Below are 17,013 nucleotides of genomic sequence, written 5' to 3' on the forward strand. Positions count from 1 at the left end.
TTCTACAAGTGGCACCACGCTGACATCTGCTTCCCATTGTTATTGGAGTAACAGCAGAGTGAGACTAGAAATAAATCTAAACTTTGCTATAGGCCGCAGTCATTTATTACCTAAACATCTATGTGTAGATGTAGCCCATTTTTGTCTAAACTGAGAAAAGCAGCAGTATGGCCATGATCATTCACTTAATAATTTATTTTTAAGTTTGTTCATTAATTAATCATCTATACTGCTTATCTGACATTCAAGGTCATGAGGTCATTGGGTGAGAGGTAAAGTTCCAGTCCCCAGTTGATCACAGGGCCCCATTTAAAGACTTACAACCACTGCCTCCTATTCATAGGTCTGGGCAACTTAGTCTTCAATGAATCTACTCATTTTGGACCACTGGAACCAGAGGAAACCCACACAGACACGGGGAGAACACGAAAACTCAACACAAAAAGATCCCACCCTGTCAGTATTGAACCAAGAACCTTTGCGCTATGAGGCAGAAGTGATAACAGGGCCATTTAATCACGTTATGGTTTGGAAAAGACTTTCCCAAGACTGGTCCTGAACCTTGGCTGAGCTCCAGTTAGAAGAAGAAATCACTGATACATTCAGCAAACGTTGATAACATGATATCTTTTATGCCAAAAGCACAAAAAAAGAAAAGATAGGGGTTTGTCTTATCATTGCAGGCCTTGCTAATGCTAATTAAAGGACAACACCTGCTGTTAAACTGTTTTATTGTGTAAAAGACAAACTGAATCATAAACATTTTTCTTCATCTCATCAAATACTTTGCCTTTGTTTCAATCTCATCTGATCTGGAAAGTGTTTATTTATGAAAATAAAACTACTCTGCATCTTAAGGACAGCTCCCCTCATATACTTGTTTTTTAGACTTCAATTAGGTAAATGGTATGACAGCGTAAGGTAGCCCTAAAAAAATAAAAGAAATGAATATGTAACCTCTTTGAATTCACCAGACTTGCTGTTTCAAGGAAGAACACGAATATATACACGCGCTTCCAGAATTCAGTATTCCGTGTATTTTTCTTTGATTTGGTTAAATAGGCCCGAGAGGAGTAAATACACCATATCACATTTCAAAGACAAACCTCAGTCAAACGGCTCAGTGTGACAGGTTTTGTCATGCATATTATAGCAATTTGTAAATGGAGCACAGCCACGCTGAAAATTATGGTGTCTGATGGGGAGTGTCTCAACCCTGTGAGCATTCAAAGGAAGATACACACAACATTGAGGGGAGCACACGCACACATAGTCGTTCATACACACACTAATACTTAAAAATGCACACACTCTTATTGATAAGCTCACAGCTGACCTGCTGTGTCTCAAATTGTGAAACACAATGCTTAATCAAAACAGACGACTGATAAAAAATTATAATTGGCTTACCATTTCAAAACATTTGATTTCAACGTTGCCTACTGGCAGCTTTGATTTCTCAGACGTAATCAGCAAATGATTTTACTTGTAAATCTAGCAATTCAACATAGACTGAATATGTTCAGACTCTTAATTTTGGAAAAATTCTTGATCAATTAATGAATAATAATGTATTTATACTGTGTGTTGCCATTTCTTTGGCATCCTCAAGGTCTCAGATAATAATCAAGCCTAATATGTGGCTGATAAATAAAAAAAAAAATTAAAACAAATCAGAATGAGGCTTTTAATATAAAGAAATAAAATTATTTTCCTATTCCCTTCCAAATTTTGCAAAATCAAGCATACCCCAGTCCCAAGGACTGATTTGCCTTTCAAAATGTATTCGAAGAGTCTGGCACACACACTATTCCAGCATGATTGATGGATCCAATCTACCTCCATGTAAAGTGTAATATTAATCTCTATATAATACATTATTCATTTAGCTGTGCCGAAGAAGTGTCAGCAATGGAGTAATCTTTTCATATACGTAGACTTTTCTACTACGTTCTTGCTACTATATATAAATATACTGTTTGAATGTGCTCTTATATTTTTTTAAAGGAAAGAAAGGTGGGATGTTTTGTCACACCTTTAATTCTGTGGTTGGCAACCATGGACAATTAATTTATTTAATGCAGTCAGAATATATTCAGGGTTGTTTCACAACAAGTGCACAGGATTTTAGGAAACGAAGTGATTCATACATTTCAAGGGAAGAGAGTTGCATTTCTTTTAAAAGCAGTTTCGCATTTATTTCACCGGATACAAATTAAATTGATTAATTGGAAACAATATTAAGCAGGAACAATCGAGTACTTGTAATCCATTACACAAAAAGGTAAACATACAAAACCTCAACCTTCAAATAAATATACAGTAAATCATTAAGATAAACTGATGTAGTGTGCCTGCAAAGATATGAATAATTCCAGAAATTGTCCCACAAAAGAATGAGTTCTGGAACATGCTGTGCAACTGTGCTCCCACATTCCCAGACCGCATGAATATGATAAAGGTATAAAAGTGGTAACATGCATATGCACATCTTGAAAATTTGTGCTTGCACTTGTCAAACTTATTTCTCCTATAATGGAATCTCAAGAAGTTCAGGCAACCCCTGAAGAAGCAAAACCTGACCAGAGTGTGAGATCGATGGTGAACGTGGGTCATATCTCCTGCCGCCTTATTCCCTGATTCAGTAGGCTGGTCACAGACAACTATGATCTCATGCCCGAGGCCTGTTTTGCTTGCCTTTGAAAGCCCCAGTGTAAGCAGTCAACAGAGACAGCAGGATTGACTTTTCAATCAATACCCCAAGCTATTGCTACTGTTGCATTCCCATGCCGTACTCCACTATAATACTATGTACTCTACATTTATATATAAATATATATATGATTCCTTTTTAATGAAACAAGGTAATAATTCAATATTTCCATCTTACCGGGAGCAAAGTTGCAGCGCTTAACAGATGAGCAGGTATGATACAGTTAGATGGGTGATCTATATCAGGGTCAGGGTTTTAAAACATGAGAAACACTATTAGCTCAGCAAAAAAAAAAGTTTCAAGACTCTACAAAATCGTTAACTGGATAGTAAGTTGGAACTGGCTCATAGTTTTCTGTAGACCTTTTTTTTCAGTGGCAAAAGTGATTGTATTAAACCCTCGCCAAGGGAGAAGAGACAGAAAAAAAGGAAAAATTTGCACTGAAAGGCAACATGTTATTTATCCAGTTTAATTGAACAAATCCCTTAGCTTTCCTTCACACCTGTCACACTGAAACGTACCAAACTGAACGTGAAAAGGGTGCCTGTTACTTTTTTCCCCCCAAATGGGCTAGCATTCTACTTACATTTCTGTACATATATAAATATCACTAATTAGTGACTACCATACCGGTGATTAAAAAAAAAAAAAACATATAAGGCATACAACCAAAACAGTGCAGTCATCCAAGTGAGGGAGCAGTGTGAATGCCAGGGTTCAGTGATGGTTCCCTGGGCTCTTGGCTTAGTTTGGGCTGGCAAACAGCCACCATCATTTGTCTCTATGTGAGTCTGTCACCAGGTCAGAAATTATCCACTGGCTTTTTTTCTTCCTTCACCACATTCCCTCCTCCAAAACCAGGAAAAAAAACATCTCAGTTATTTTTCTGATTCACCTTCACAAATTAATGTCAATAGGCTGCAATCCCATGCGTTCATATATAATCCAAGATTGTGCACATTACTGGGAATCTGAAATGGCTCTTTGCAAGAGAGCGTTCACCATAAATGCATTTGTCTCGAGCATGCAATGTATTTAGGTAAGTACGGATGTGTAATAGCAATGACAAACCATCTCATCCTTGAAGGAAAGATTGGCATCATTTCTTACAGGGAGCAGCTCCCTGAAGAAAATCTACATATGGCTCTAATTGTTTCTCCACAATCCCGAAGAGCTTCTTTGAGTGCTTTCCCTCCTAAAGACAGCAATATTAACCCAGATACATGTATAAGACTGCAACCGCTTCTTTCAACAGAACGTTAAGCTTCATTAAACAGTGTTTTTCCATAGATTTTTATGTTCACCCAGCAACATCACTGCACTGCTTGTCTCTTATAAAGTAATCGTTTTTTCCTTTCAAACAAATCTCATTCATATTACAAATTAATATTGAATTTAATAGCTATTGCACCTCATTTCCAAAGCAACAGTTGGTCATTCTTTGTGCTTAACAGCAGAGCTATATGTGGTATTTTAGCACTGTGGCCACATATTCATGTCAAGACCCTTGTAAGCGTTAAACTAACTTCCCATGGATAACAAACGGTGGAGTTATTTGCAGAATTGATTCACATTAGTAATGAATGAGCACCCTGTTGTTGAAACTGGGCTGTTGAGCCCAAAAAAATCCCCAAATAAAACAACAGACATTGCAAATGTGTGATAGAGCTGTCCATTGTGCTGAATTCAAGTTTTACAATGATGAAATTCTTTTGTTCCCACTAAACCCAGTTGATTTAATCCGATGTGAAAAGAGCTTATGAATGAGCCTAAATGAAAGTGCAGCGTAAATATTGTACATAGCTGGAGGCCATTCAGGATTATATCCCATTTGTTATGCCCATTAACTTGGGAATCTAAATAAATGCAACCTACCTCAACAGCAAGTACGTGTTCTCAGTCTACCAAGTTGAGGAATGAACAATTCAGTTACACACAACTATAATCAAGTTGTACATGTAAGCATGCTCTCTGGGCACATCATCACCCAGAAGTCTCGAAAGTGAATGAAAATGCCAAGATGTACTGTATGTCCCTCCAGCCACTGCTCATCCATGTCCGTGCTTGCAATTATCAACTCGGCCACTGAGTTTTGAAGAGCACAAACCAGTTAATGCGGAGGATGACATTCGTTTTCTGCCCCTTTGACAGGTGGAATCGTAGCGTGACCAGACTAAAAGAAGAGCTTCTAAAAGCAGCACAGCTGTAAGTAAACACTTACTCGAGGCACGGACGAGGGGAGGTGGGGGAGTGTGTGACAGAATCCAACTGAGAATCATGCAGCCCTGGTGTGTTTAGTTCATAACCTCAAAAGTGATTATCATCATTCTTGTCCTTGAATTTGATGATGTGATTAGGACATGTAACCATTATCTTTAACACAGAAGGCTTAAGTTGGCTTCTGTTGTACTGATGCGTTGGTAGAAAAAGAAATGAGATACACTATATAATACGGGTGGAGATATTTTATCTAGTCTTCTCCGCCACAGTAGTTCACACATTCCCAGTAAATATAATAAAAACATGTCATGAAGACATCCAAGGAATAGCTGTCAGTGCAGTATTAGATGGCTGCCTCATATTTAATCAACAATGCCTCATTTGAATGTTTAAGCTAAATATTGTAAAAAGTTTGCACAGCACCTACAATGCGGTAAGATTGCTTTTGCCTCCGCTATCTATCGTTACGTCATATTCCAGTCACACCTTTCCGTTTCATTAAAACTGCAGAATTTTCTATCTCCCCTTCTGTCTGTCAGTGCTTTACCACCCAAAAACACCAGCCCCACTGCCAACAAAATTCATATTCAGTCCCCATGTACAACCGTAAATGCATGTGGGTGTGATAAGGAGACTTGACACCAATCTCTAACTACGTCCTGCTGTTGCAATAAATCTGTCAAACCTAAGTCGTCCGACTGAAATATACATAGGTTAAGATGCTTCAAGAGGAGCTCTAGTGGAGAAGATGCTCATATTGCCTGTCAACTTCATCCACAGCAGCAACTTTCCATTTATGGTGTAGCTTACCATGAATATAAAGTTTTATTTTTTCCATCCCACACTCTCCACAGCATGAAACCTATAAAGCCAGACTTTAGAGGCTGTTCTGTGGCATGATAGCAAGAGTATTCCCCTGAGGCATGGAAAAGAGGATACTGCAGCTGTCAAGAACATGGTTATAGCCATACACAGTCACACAAGCCAGCTCTCATGACCGTGACATTTTAATACATGTATAATTTACATGATGTGGAAGCACTCATACATGCACACCACAATTACTGTCCGGTGTTGCGAATGTGAATCTGAAAGTGAAAAGATTTACATGTTTGTGTCGCGAAGCCACCTGTAAGCACAGATCAAATACAGTTAAATGAAAAGCTTGCAAGCTACTGATTATTCCATAAACCCCAGGTGTTTCCTGTGATGATCACAACTGCAAGCCATTAAATCTGATGAGGTTAGAATTTCCTACGGGGTGAAGGCCATTAATCCCTGTGTAATAGATGCTAATTTTATGTTATGCCAATGATTGAACTATTTCTGTTGCGCTGCTGTATCCCTTTGGTGGATTTCAATATTTTGTTTTTTTATTATTCCAGTAGCTGCTATCTATTATTGACATAAATTGTTTATCATTTCGTCTGAAACATCAGAAATCTTTAGAATAAGCTGCATATATCTGAAACTGATGGTTTTGGTTGTGATGTGATGGGGATTTAAATAAAGCCATTAAATACTTATATTGTCCAATGTGTGATTCATATGAACAGTTGACATGAGTGCAGTGCGCACACACACACGCACAAATGTCAAAGGCTTGGGTGTTTTCATACTCCTCTAGCTGCTTGGAGCAGAAAGTCTTCCTGCTGGTTGTGTTTGATCGCACCGAGGTGCTGTACATCTGTCAGAAGAAGGGGGGGTCCCACTGGGACCCTGCCTCTTTCCTTTGAGCATGACATCATTCTCTGTCACCACTCCCACTACCTTTTGCCTGCTATCACTTTCTCTGCCACTATTTCCACCATGTTTTACTCATGACTCCTTTACCATCCCCATTTTTCCTCCAAGTGTCTTCTGTTACTTAATTCTTGCATACAATGTTTTGATAGTTTTCACAGTTTCGACATATATATATATAATAGCTTATATGATATACTATTCGATTATTAGAATATAAGTATTAGATAGGGCAGCATGGTGATACTGTGGTTACCGATTCTGCCTCATAGCAAAAGGATTTCTAGTTAGATTTGGTCTAGGTGGGTTTCCTCCCAAAGACCACAAACATGCACTCGGCTCATTGAAGATCCCAAATTGCCCAGACATGGGAATGAGAGTGAATGGTTGCTTTTTTTTTTTTTTTTAATGTTGCCTAGTGATCAATTGGTGGATGGTCCAGGGTAAACCCTGCCTCTCGCTCCAACAGCCCTCGACCCGGGTACAGGGTAAGAAATATAGATATTGAATGAATGAATGAATTTAATTGAATAATAAATAACTGGGCATACACTATTTGATACACTACACATTCAGTTTCAGAATTAGAATAACATCAAAAAAGTCAAACTCCGTCTCAAACAAGTGGCTTTTCAATTTGTCCCTGTAGGTTAGGTTTTGACAATCTTTATGTTAAGCCATTCAAAAGTCAGTGTTTGTAACATCCTTTTACATTCCCTGATGATAGGGATGACATGTTCTCTGTGCTCTGAAAAACTCTTAGTTCAGCCTGTGAGTTGTGGCATCACAGATCTTAAAGAAGCTAGTGTTTCTTGAGAATTCATCATAAAGAAAGAGAATATTAAAACAGTGAGTCTCTGGAGCGAAGACACTAACTGTTTTACAGGAATGCTTGGCGTATTGTTTCCAGCAGTTCAACCTGAATGAAAAGTTATTTGCAATTTAAGGTTTTTTAAGTTTCTCCGGAATTGTAATGTTGAAGAATGTTTAAGATTCAGAAAGTAGTAATTCAATTTTTCCCCGCAAAAAGATGAATGAAATATTCAGTAGAAATTCGAAGCATATGTGTGTGTGTGTGTCTAGGTTATTTATATGAGGGGGCTTGTTCTTGCGATGGCATTTCAGTTCTAATGTCCCATTTTGCTTATCAGCCACTGAACACATTCTTCCACAAAAGAGGCATGGATAGTATGTTTGAATAAGTGCGTGGGGTGGAACGGGGGGGCGGGGGGGCACCATGTTTAGCTGTAATTGTATCTGTTTGTTTTGCCATTGCTTGAGTAAGTGTGAAACATCATGAACAAGTTTGTGTGTTTGTCAGCTAAATAGATGGAGCTGGGGAGGAGTAGAGAGAGAAAGAGTGAGCGACACAGCAGAAAGAGGGAGATAAAAGCATTCATTGCTTCTCTCTGGGTCTAAAGCCCTTGGGTGTCACAGACAAGTTCCACTGTGTTAATCTCTGTGTAATAACTGAATCACGGAGAAAACAATAGAGCTCTGTGTCCCTTTTCACAAGCCAAAAGGCCTTGGGGCAGATGGTTAGTCTTTCTGAATGTATGGGCACAAAATGTGTGCACAGACACATGGATGCCTGAAAATTGAAAGCCAGACATAGATTGCTCTGTCTGATCTGAGTAAAGAGTGAGGTTAAAGAATGCTTCACCACAAATTCTGACAGTCAGGACAGGAAGATTCTGTTTTTAATAAATCCATTGCAGAGTTGGTGTTAAAAAGAAAAACTGTTTGTATCTATTGCCCAATCACTGCCACCCTCATTAAAAAAGCATTCTAGATTTGTTTCCCCCCATCTATATTTACATTGCTCAAGGGTGTGATCACATGCACTGCATCATCTGTTGCCACAAAAGACAAATGGCGCCTCAGTAAGCTGTAAACCACCTATGTATTGTGTTCAACAGTGCAGTTCAGTGTGCCTAAACACAAGAGCCAAGCTCGCTGGTTAAACAACCCATACACTCCAGATTTTCCAACAAATATGATGTAGCATTTCTGGACCTGTGTTCAATATTGCGCTGAGAGTGAGTCCTAAGGATCAAATATTATCACAACCACTGCCTCATAGAACTAAACATTTTAAAATCAGTGTGGCCATCAATGTGTGCCAATAGAACAGGGCACATTAGTCCTTGTAGTTGTTCCATGCTGCCTGTACACAGAAAGACCTTAATTGGTAAAGGCAATTTACATCAATAAATCCCTTGTTCCCTACTTGCTTTCAAGAGCACTGGGAACATCTGCTGCTGGTTACTGGAGGTTTCTAGAAACAGCCTAGAGAAAGCCGATGGTTTAGCCTTTGTTATTATGATCCAATACTTGAAACCCTTCCCGGTGTTATCAGAGTGTCAGATCCAGCCAATATGTTTTATAGCTTGTATACAAAAATTACTTTCAACTTGGGATTTAGAAGCTTATAGTTTATATCATAACGTATTGGAGCTAATTGCTATGTTGAAATATAAACCACATATACTGTGTTACAGTATAGATTTTCAAATAAATTTTGCATTTTTTGGCTAGTATATGACCAACCCTTGGGTGAAAACATCATCCAGAAGCTGCAGCTGTGCAAATCATGATCCTGGCAGTGATGATTTAGACTGAGTTGACAGTTAGCAGTCATATCGTTGAAGAGATTTAATACTTAAACACTTTTTTTTGAAGAAAAACTCCAAGACCAGACAAACTGACTGCTGAAAAAAGTGCTGAAGCCGCAACTTCACACAAAAAAGCAAAGTTAATGATCGCTCAGGAACATATATGGGTTTAGATATTCCATCGAGATATTTGCTGACAGTGAATTGTGATGGAAGTTATTTATTGAGCTTTGACACATATTTATTTATCACAGTGAGCAAATGCCTGGCAGCGATCAGTGTTTATGTGAATTGATGTGTGTGTGGGAAGATTTGGCCATTGATACAGTAGTCTATGAGATTATCAACAGGGTTTTGGTAGTATTTTGGGGAGAAGTGCGGAATATATTGAAATATCAGATGTCTGACAAAAACAGAGCTGTAAGCATTAAAACTGCAAGGAATACAAACTTTATCCCGTTTTTAATAATAATAAAATAATTCATTTCTGAGCCTGTCAGCAGTAAAGACAAGCTATCAGTGTTTATCTCAGTGTTGCGCTGATAATGCTGCATTATTCATTTCAAATCTCTACATATACAATTCACAACTACACATGAGGACATGGTGCCCTATTAAACTTTGTTCAACAATCTGATCGTGTTGTTTCCCCTTTTATGTCCCACTATGTCATGTAAGGAATTCATTTCATCAAATACTTGCTCTGACACAATTTGGGAAAATATTTTCAAATCTATATAATGATTTGTCTGATTCAAAACTTTAGCATGTTCTACACGTGCACAGTATTGACTTGCCGCCACAATCAGACCAAGGTACATGAATAATACGAAGACACTCGGAAAACACCTCAGCTCACAGGAACTTTCACCAGATCTCAAAAATGATACAACCTCAGTTTATGTAGATATGGCTTCCTCTGGTCCAGCTGCAGAAGCCAAGGCCCATGGATGCCATAGGCATAGCTTGAAGAGCCACATTCGAGCAGGCTTTTTCCACTAATTACATCGATCTAGGCCAACTCCTTCAGATATCCTCTGTCGGACAGCCCAGGGATCAGACTAACTGGAGTTCAATGAAGCTCCATCAACTGTGACTGAGTTGTGCTTAAAAAACCTTGAAAGGACCTTACTCTGCCTGAATGTGCTTTTGTGACCTCTTTTAAACACATCAAGACCTGATCAGCCTTTAATTAATTGAGTTCTGAGGCAAACAGGCGTTTGTTGATATGACTTTTTTGTAGACATACCCCACTGTCATAGCTGCCTTGCCTTGACAGATAGTCTAGGACAACTCATTAAGTCTGATAATGCGGCAGTTAAAGAGATTGGGGTTAAAGAGAAAGGTCGACCTTCATCTTGTTATATGGCCATCATGTAGTTTCTAAAGCTGTTTCACATTAATCTCAGCACTAGTTCAGCTTGGTACAACATGCATTCCCTGTTCATCAAAGGATATATTTTAGGGATTAATGACATGTTTGCCCAAAACATGTGAGAATATTTAAAACATGTTTAATATTTTCAAACAAGAGATCGTTAATTCTCTCAAACCAAATGGCATGTCAAAAGAACGTCGCTTTTCTTATCTACAAAGGCTCTTCATATGAAACTTAACAAATAGCTGATTATGTCACTGTATGTACTCAAGTCAATTTTGCCCCAATTATAAATGTCATACTTAGAGTTAAACTGTTGAGTACCTATGAAACCGGCGCTCTTTCCTGTATCCAGAGTTCTTAAAGCATTAGTCTAATCGACCTTTGCATTGAACAAAAGCCATTGTTTTTCCCGTTCCATTCCAACCTCTGTATTAATAATGCTCATACCTGCTTCAAATCCTTTATAGCTATTTTTATAATCAGTCTCTCAAGGTCCTCCAAATTCACCCCATGTTTTTGTACTGTACCTATCCTGCTTAATATACCAGTCAGCCCAATTTGTGCTTCTGGCTCTTCTATTCACACTTGGCTGGAAGCTTCATTTCTATCAATATTTTCTGCTCACACTCCTATCTCTATCCATACAAGCTGCTGACCAAATGCATCACAAAGGCAACTCAATTTTGGTTTTACTTGCATTTTCCTCAAGTTTTCATTTCCTTATCTTCACAAATCATAAATCCAGCTGCTTCACATCAGCAAGAGTTTCTGGGCAAATAATTTAACAATAATAATTTCTCATAAAACAAAAATTTTGATTAAAAAGGAATTTAACCAAGATTGTTAAAATATATATAAGTAATTACCAAATCAGTGATGATATTTATGGCAATTGTTTGCTGAAAAATTCTGTTCCGGAGTAAATCATCTAGTAACTGTGTGTTAAACCACAAACAGCTATTTCCAACACATGCACACAGTTTTTTTGCAAAAAATCAAAAAGAAATCTAAAAAGTGCAGACAAACCCAATTGCCATTAATTATGCAATTTTAAATATATTCATTCTTTCCCTCACTCATTCTTTCATTATGAGACAAGAGGCTGAACAGCTGGTCTTCTGGTGCAGTCCGAACTGAACCAGCTTAAGACTGTGGAGAGGACAGTTGACATGAATAGGAGGAGCCACCGATGCTGTCCCCCATTTCCATACTAATTACCCTGTGCAGAAATACTAATGCAGGACGCTGCATGTTTCTAGGATCCACCATCTCCCAGGGCCTTACAAAGTCATCCAACATAGATGGTGTCATCAAAAAAGGACCAAAAGAAGCTGTACTTCGCTACCTCAGGAAGGTCATCCCACCTCAGGATCTGCTGATTCAGTTTACACTGCAGTCATCTAGTCTGGTTTGAATCATAGGTGCCAAACTACCTATTCAGGGTCTGTACTCTTCTAGAGTCAGGACTCGGACAATAAAGATCATTGCTGACCCATCTCACCCCCAAATACAACCTATTCTCCATTCTGCTAGGAGATCACGGTGCAGTAATTTGCATACCTTCTCATGCACTAACAAGATCATCTGTAACATCTGTACCTGATCATCACTGTATTGTGTATCTCATTCAGCTAATTATATAATTTTTGCTCAACCTAAATAGCACTTTGCAGAGTGCTATTGTTTAAAATGTTCTTTTTATGTCATTGTTTACCTTTATGGCACTGCAAGGTGTAACTGTTTATCAGAGCCAAATTCCTTGTATGTTTGAACATACTTGGCCAATAAAGTCAAGCCTGTCCCAGAAGTCATTGAGTGAGAGACAGGCTTCCCCCGGGATCAGTTGCAAATTTCACCAGAGAGCCATACATAGAGACATAAAACCATTTGCTCTCTTATTAGAACTAGTGTCACCAATGAACCTATTGCATATTTTGGGACAGTGGAAGGAAACCCACACAGACAAAAGAAAGGCCCCTAGTCAGAATCTACCCGTGAATCTTCTTGGTGTAAGGCTGAAGCGCAATAATTAAAAATCTACCTTTCACTCCCTTTATGCGTGCGTGCGTGCGTGCGTGCGTGCGTGCGTGCGTGCGTGCGTGCGTGCGTGCGCAATGGCAGTTTTAGCCACTTCGCAGGAAAGTGAGCGTTACACTTGAAGGCAATGAAAATCTTTGCTCACTTTTCATAGATGCTTTTTATCAGTTTTTCGTGTCCTCTGCATGAACTACCCTGAATGTGTTTATGGTTGGGGGGGGGTTAAGGGTTGTTTATTCCTTAAAATATATCTTAATAAAAAAAATAATTGCAGATGAAAGTCGGCCATTGCTGCTAATGTTAGCTTTAAGTAAGCTGTTTAAGTAGCTGTTCTTTTTTTTCCTTTCACTGTATCCATTATGTTTGTACCCAGAAACACACTGAATTACCATCAAGTACATAACTATACACTAATTGAATTACTACTGCATTAAAACATCTCACAGTCACAGAGGATGATCAATAGCAGAAATTAACATGGTGAATTTCACGCAGGCACACAACTTCGATTTTAATCACATCGCCTCTAATGTGTATACTACATGTTATTTTTGCAGTGATGAATTTCTTAGTATTTTCCAACATCTGAGGATTGATTGCAATTCGCTGGAGGGTGTTCATTATGTTTGTTTAACATCAAGTGAAACTGGACTAAACTTATGCTCTTACTACATTTGCATCAAATTGATATTTATTGTTTGTTTTGTTTTGTCTACAGCTCGGAAACAAAGCAAACCAACACAAATGGCAACATACAACAACTGTGGATGCACTTTGGACTTGACTGCATTGGATTAACCTTTTATATACTAAGATAATACTGGCAGCCTACAATTTATTAATGACATTATTGATTTTGCCTTGACCACATGGTTGGCTCCGAATTAAGAAATCACTGGTCACGATGCTACCTTTCCAGGCTTCTGCCCATTCCCTCACTAGTATGTATATCCGGTTGCCACGCTAAGATTAGAATTTCAAATCCAAAATTCCTCTCCAAGAGGTCATAATGATCCTGCTTTAATGATACATCAGTTTCATCCCCACCAGGCAACAGTTAATGAGATCTTTCCAGTCTCAGCATTCCATGCAAATGGCTTTGTCTCATTAAGAACAAATGTAACAAAACATATTTTATCAGAGACAGTATATCATTAGGGATTTTGTTTCTTTGTTTGTGTCGATCTACCTCAACTAAAGCCAAAACAAAAACGTGTTTTCGAATAAAGCTGCATCACAGAATATTCATACCTAAAAAGGATGGCTTGGGACTTTCATTTGCAGTCCATCCACTTCTTAATGTAAAATGGCTGATCTGTGTTAAAATCATTTACCTTAGTAAGTTACTTCAGCATACTGATGAATGAGCAGAGGCTCCTCCTCCACAGAATTATCACATTCATTCTGATATTAAGAGAGTTTTAAAAAATATATTATCAATGTGCTCTTAGAACCAATACAAATATCTATTGGAAATTATGAAACTATTCAAATTCAGTCCACAGTCAAACAGGATGAGTACCTTTCCCTGTCATGTACATCTCACAAAATACCATCTATATATATCATCTCTGCAGTGGGGTACTGATTCCAATGCTGTCATAGCAACAAAAATGACCTGGCTAATAGTTACCATGGTTTCTCAAACACTGGACCTTGACAGCACCTAGTAACCTGCTGACACCAGTTTTAGCCCCGCAGGGAGTTTGTGTGTGTGTGTGTGTGTGTGTGTGTGTGTGTGTGTGTGTGTGTGTGTGTGTGTGTGTGTGTGTGCAGCTTGGGTCTGTTTGTGTATGAACATAATTAGAGTCCAATCGTGGGTTTGAAGAACAGCAAAACATGTGTGAGGAGAACAGAATTCTCTCCTCTGAATAATTGTAAAACACCTTGAGCTGTGCAATAAAAATAGTTATAAATATCTGAAGTATATGTGTGTGTCTGGTCGTATCTCAAGTATTTGAGAGACTCCTTCAAAGAATCTTCTTTACTGACCCATCAAAATCAAATTATACGGGGGTAAAAAGTACTTGACTCCTTTTAAAATAAGGTTTGTTGCAATATTCTTTTGATGCAAGACATGGAAATGATGTAATGGTGTGAAACCCTTGACGGGATCTTGAGACTTCCGCTCCTGGCCCGAGTGGCATGCTGGTGGGCTAAGACCCTCCAAAAGATCAAAGTGCAGACACTTCAGTGTGTCTGCACTTTGTGATACCAGATTATTCAACAGTTCAACAAACTTGTCACGCACATAAAAAGATTTGCTGTTGGTTTTTTTTTTTTTCTTTTTAAACATATTCAGAATAAAATTGGGTGTCACTTAAAAAGTAGCCAAGATTTCAGGAATATCCCCGCCTGCATGTCTTCTTCTCAAAACAGAAAGTCAGTCATAAATGGTCTTAGCAAAAAGTATGCTGAAAATAAAATGTGATTTATCTGAAATACAGTTTCTGAGTAATGTGTATAGGAAGGAAACAAACAGTAAATTACTAAATAAAATAATTTAAAATGTCTGTTCAGCCAAAGATTTTTGTGCACTTGGAAAATAGCCTCCATTATTTTCGAATCTCCGATGCAGAAATTTGCTGATTTATTATGACGTGTTGAGTTGCAAGATCAACTAATTCTAAACTTCACTCTCTGTGGTTTTTCCGCCTGCAGCTCGCTTGTTCTTACAGTGCCAGAATGTGTTTTGGTGTGTTTGAAACATCCATGGCTCCGAAGTGCATTTCTATCACAAATTTAGCATTTATAATCAATTGTTTGTCTAGCGGTTCAAGAATATGTGCCATCTTGTCTATCTGCAGTCCACAGGGAAAGAGCAAACTGAGAAAGATAAATGAGAGTGAAAGAAATTGCGTGCACACGTCATGAGATTCTTTTTTTCCTCAAATCCTTTCAAAGGCCTCTCTTTGACACATAAAGACTAAAATGTTGGCACAAAACCAAAGCCTGCAGATTTCGAGCCTAATTGGCCTAAACAACAGCGAGGGGTATCTTGTCTTTCCAAATGACTGCAGCATTTTGTAAAGAATGTGTTTGGAGCATTTGTTAGTTTACTTAAAAGCGAAAATCACAAATACAACTAAATCACCAAATTAGAAAACGCAGATGTGGGTAGTGTAAAAGCCAAAAGAAGGGAACTGTAATTGCTACATAAATAAAATTACAGGAAAAACTCAACATGGACTGTTTAATCTCCTATTCCTTTCGCAGTCTTTCTTGGTCAGTGTGTCCACTGTCAAGTCTGAACAGCAGCAGCAGCAGCACAGTCGGCACCTTGCAGTTCTTTTCTATCCCTGTTTGATGTCTCTTTTTTTTTTGTCACATATCTCTGACTCATTTGATTCCAGTCATAAATGAACAGGTGACACTGAGGGATGGGTTGGCTTTATGGAAAATTTAAATGCTTCATGAAAGGTTTTTTGGCCACATTTTGGCCCATTTCAAGATGCAAAATATTCCAGAACACGAAATGTTTTTCACTCCATTTGTCAAAACCAAGCTCAAGCTAAGCTGATGTATGACTGCAATGCCTCTGTGTACATAAGCTGTGAGAAATTCATGAGCTGCAAAAACCAAGTTAAATTATAGTTGGACATCAACAGAGAGTTACTTGATGAATTAAACATAGCATATGTAATATGCAGAAAACGGATGAGTGAAATTAAAGTGAGTATTCAGCCAATGCAGCCAGAGTGTGGATTTATATAACATAACCATGCAGCAGATATAACAGGGAATGAAGAAGTAAATGCAAAGCAATAAAATGTCAAACAACAATCCGCAACATTCACTTTTGAAAGCTTCCAAACAAACAAGAGGACACTAAAAAAAAGCATGCATCAGATCAACTGAACAACTACACATTTATCTGACTGAGGGACATTCTCCCTCTTTGAACACTGAAGGGAAAAGGGGCTAAAAAAATAAGAATAGCAATCCAAGACTGCTTATTAGTGTGTTTATTTACTTAGTTCCATCTGTTTTGTCATCTATAACCTGGAATTGCCTCTTTTATTTCTAAAAATATGGGATTTGCAACCTTTGTTGATTAATTAAATCAAAGTTGTATTAGCTTGACAAGTCAACCATGAATTCCTTGACTTTAGGTGATTTTATTTTGATACATAGATATAGTCTGACTCAGTGAGGGGATATATTTGAGAATGCATTTAGCGTGAATAAGGCAAATGAATTCAATTAGAGGAATGATGTGAGAGGACACTTGCAAGATTCCGCTTTAACACCTCACAAGGCTCAGCAAATCGAGTAAAATACTAATAAGAAAGGTTCTCCATCTG

The 17,013-nt window shown here is 38.2% G+C and overlaps 1 protein-coding gene across 3 annotated transcripts in view; it reads right to left on the reverse strand.

Annotated features, from left to right (window-relative positions):
• Positions 1-17,013, reverse strand: part of ctnnd2a (catenin (cadherin-associated protein), delta 2a) — a 282,667-nt gene that overhangs the window by 250,946 nt on the left and 14,708 nt on the right. The window lies entirely within an intron of this gene.

The sequence above is a fragment of the Fistularia commersonii genome, chromosome 8, assembly GCF_037954325.1.
Source record: "Fistularia commersonii isolate RoL2024-O1a breed Wild chromosome 8, RoL_Fcom_v1.0, whole genome shotgun sequence".
NCBI classification, from domain to species: domain Eukaryota; kingdom Metazoa; phylum Chordata; class Actinopteri; order Syngnathiformes; family Fistulariidae; genus Fistularia; species Fistularia commersonii.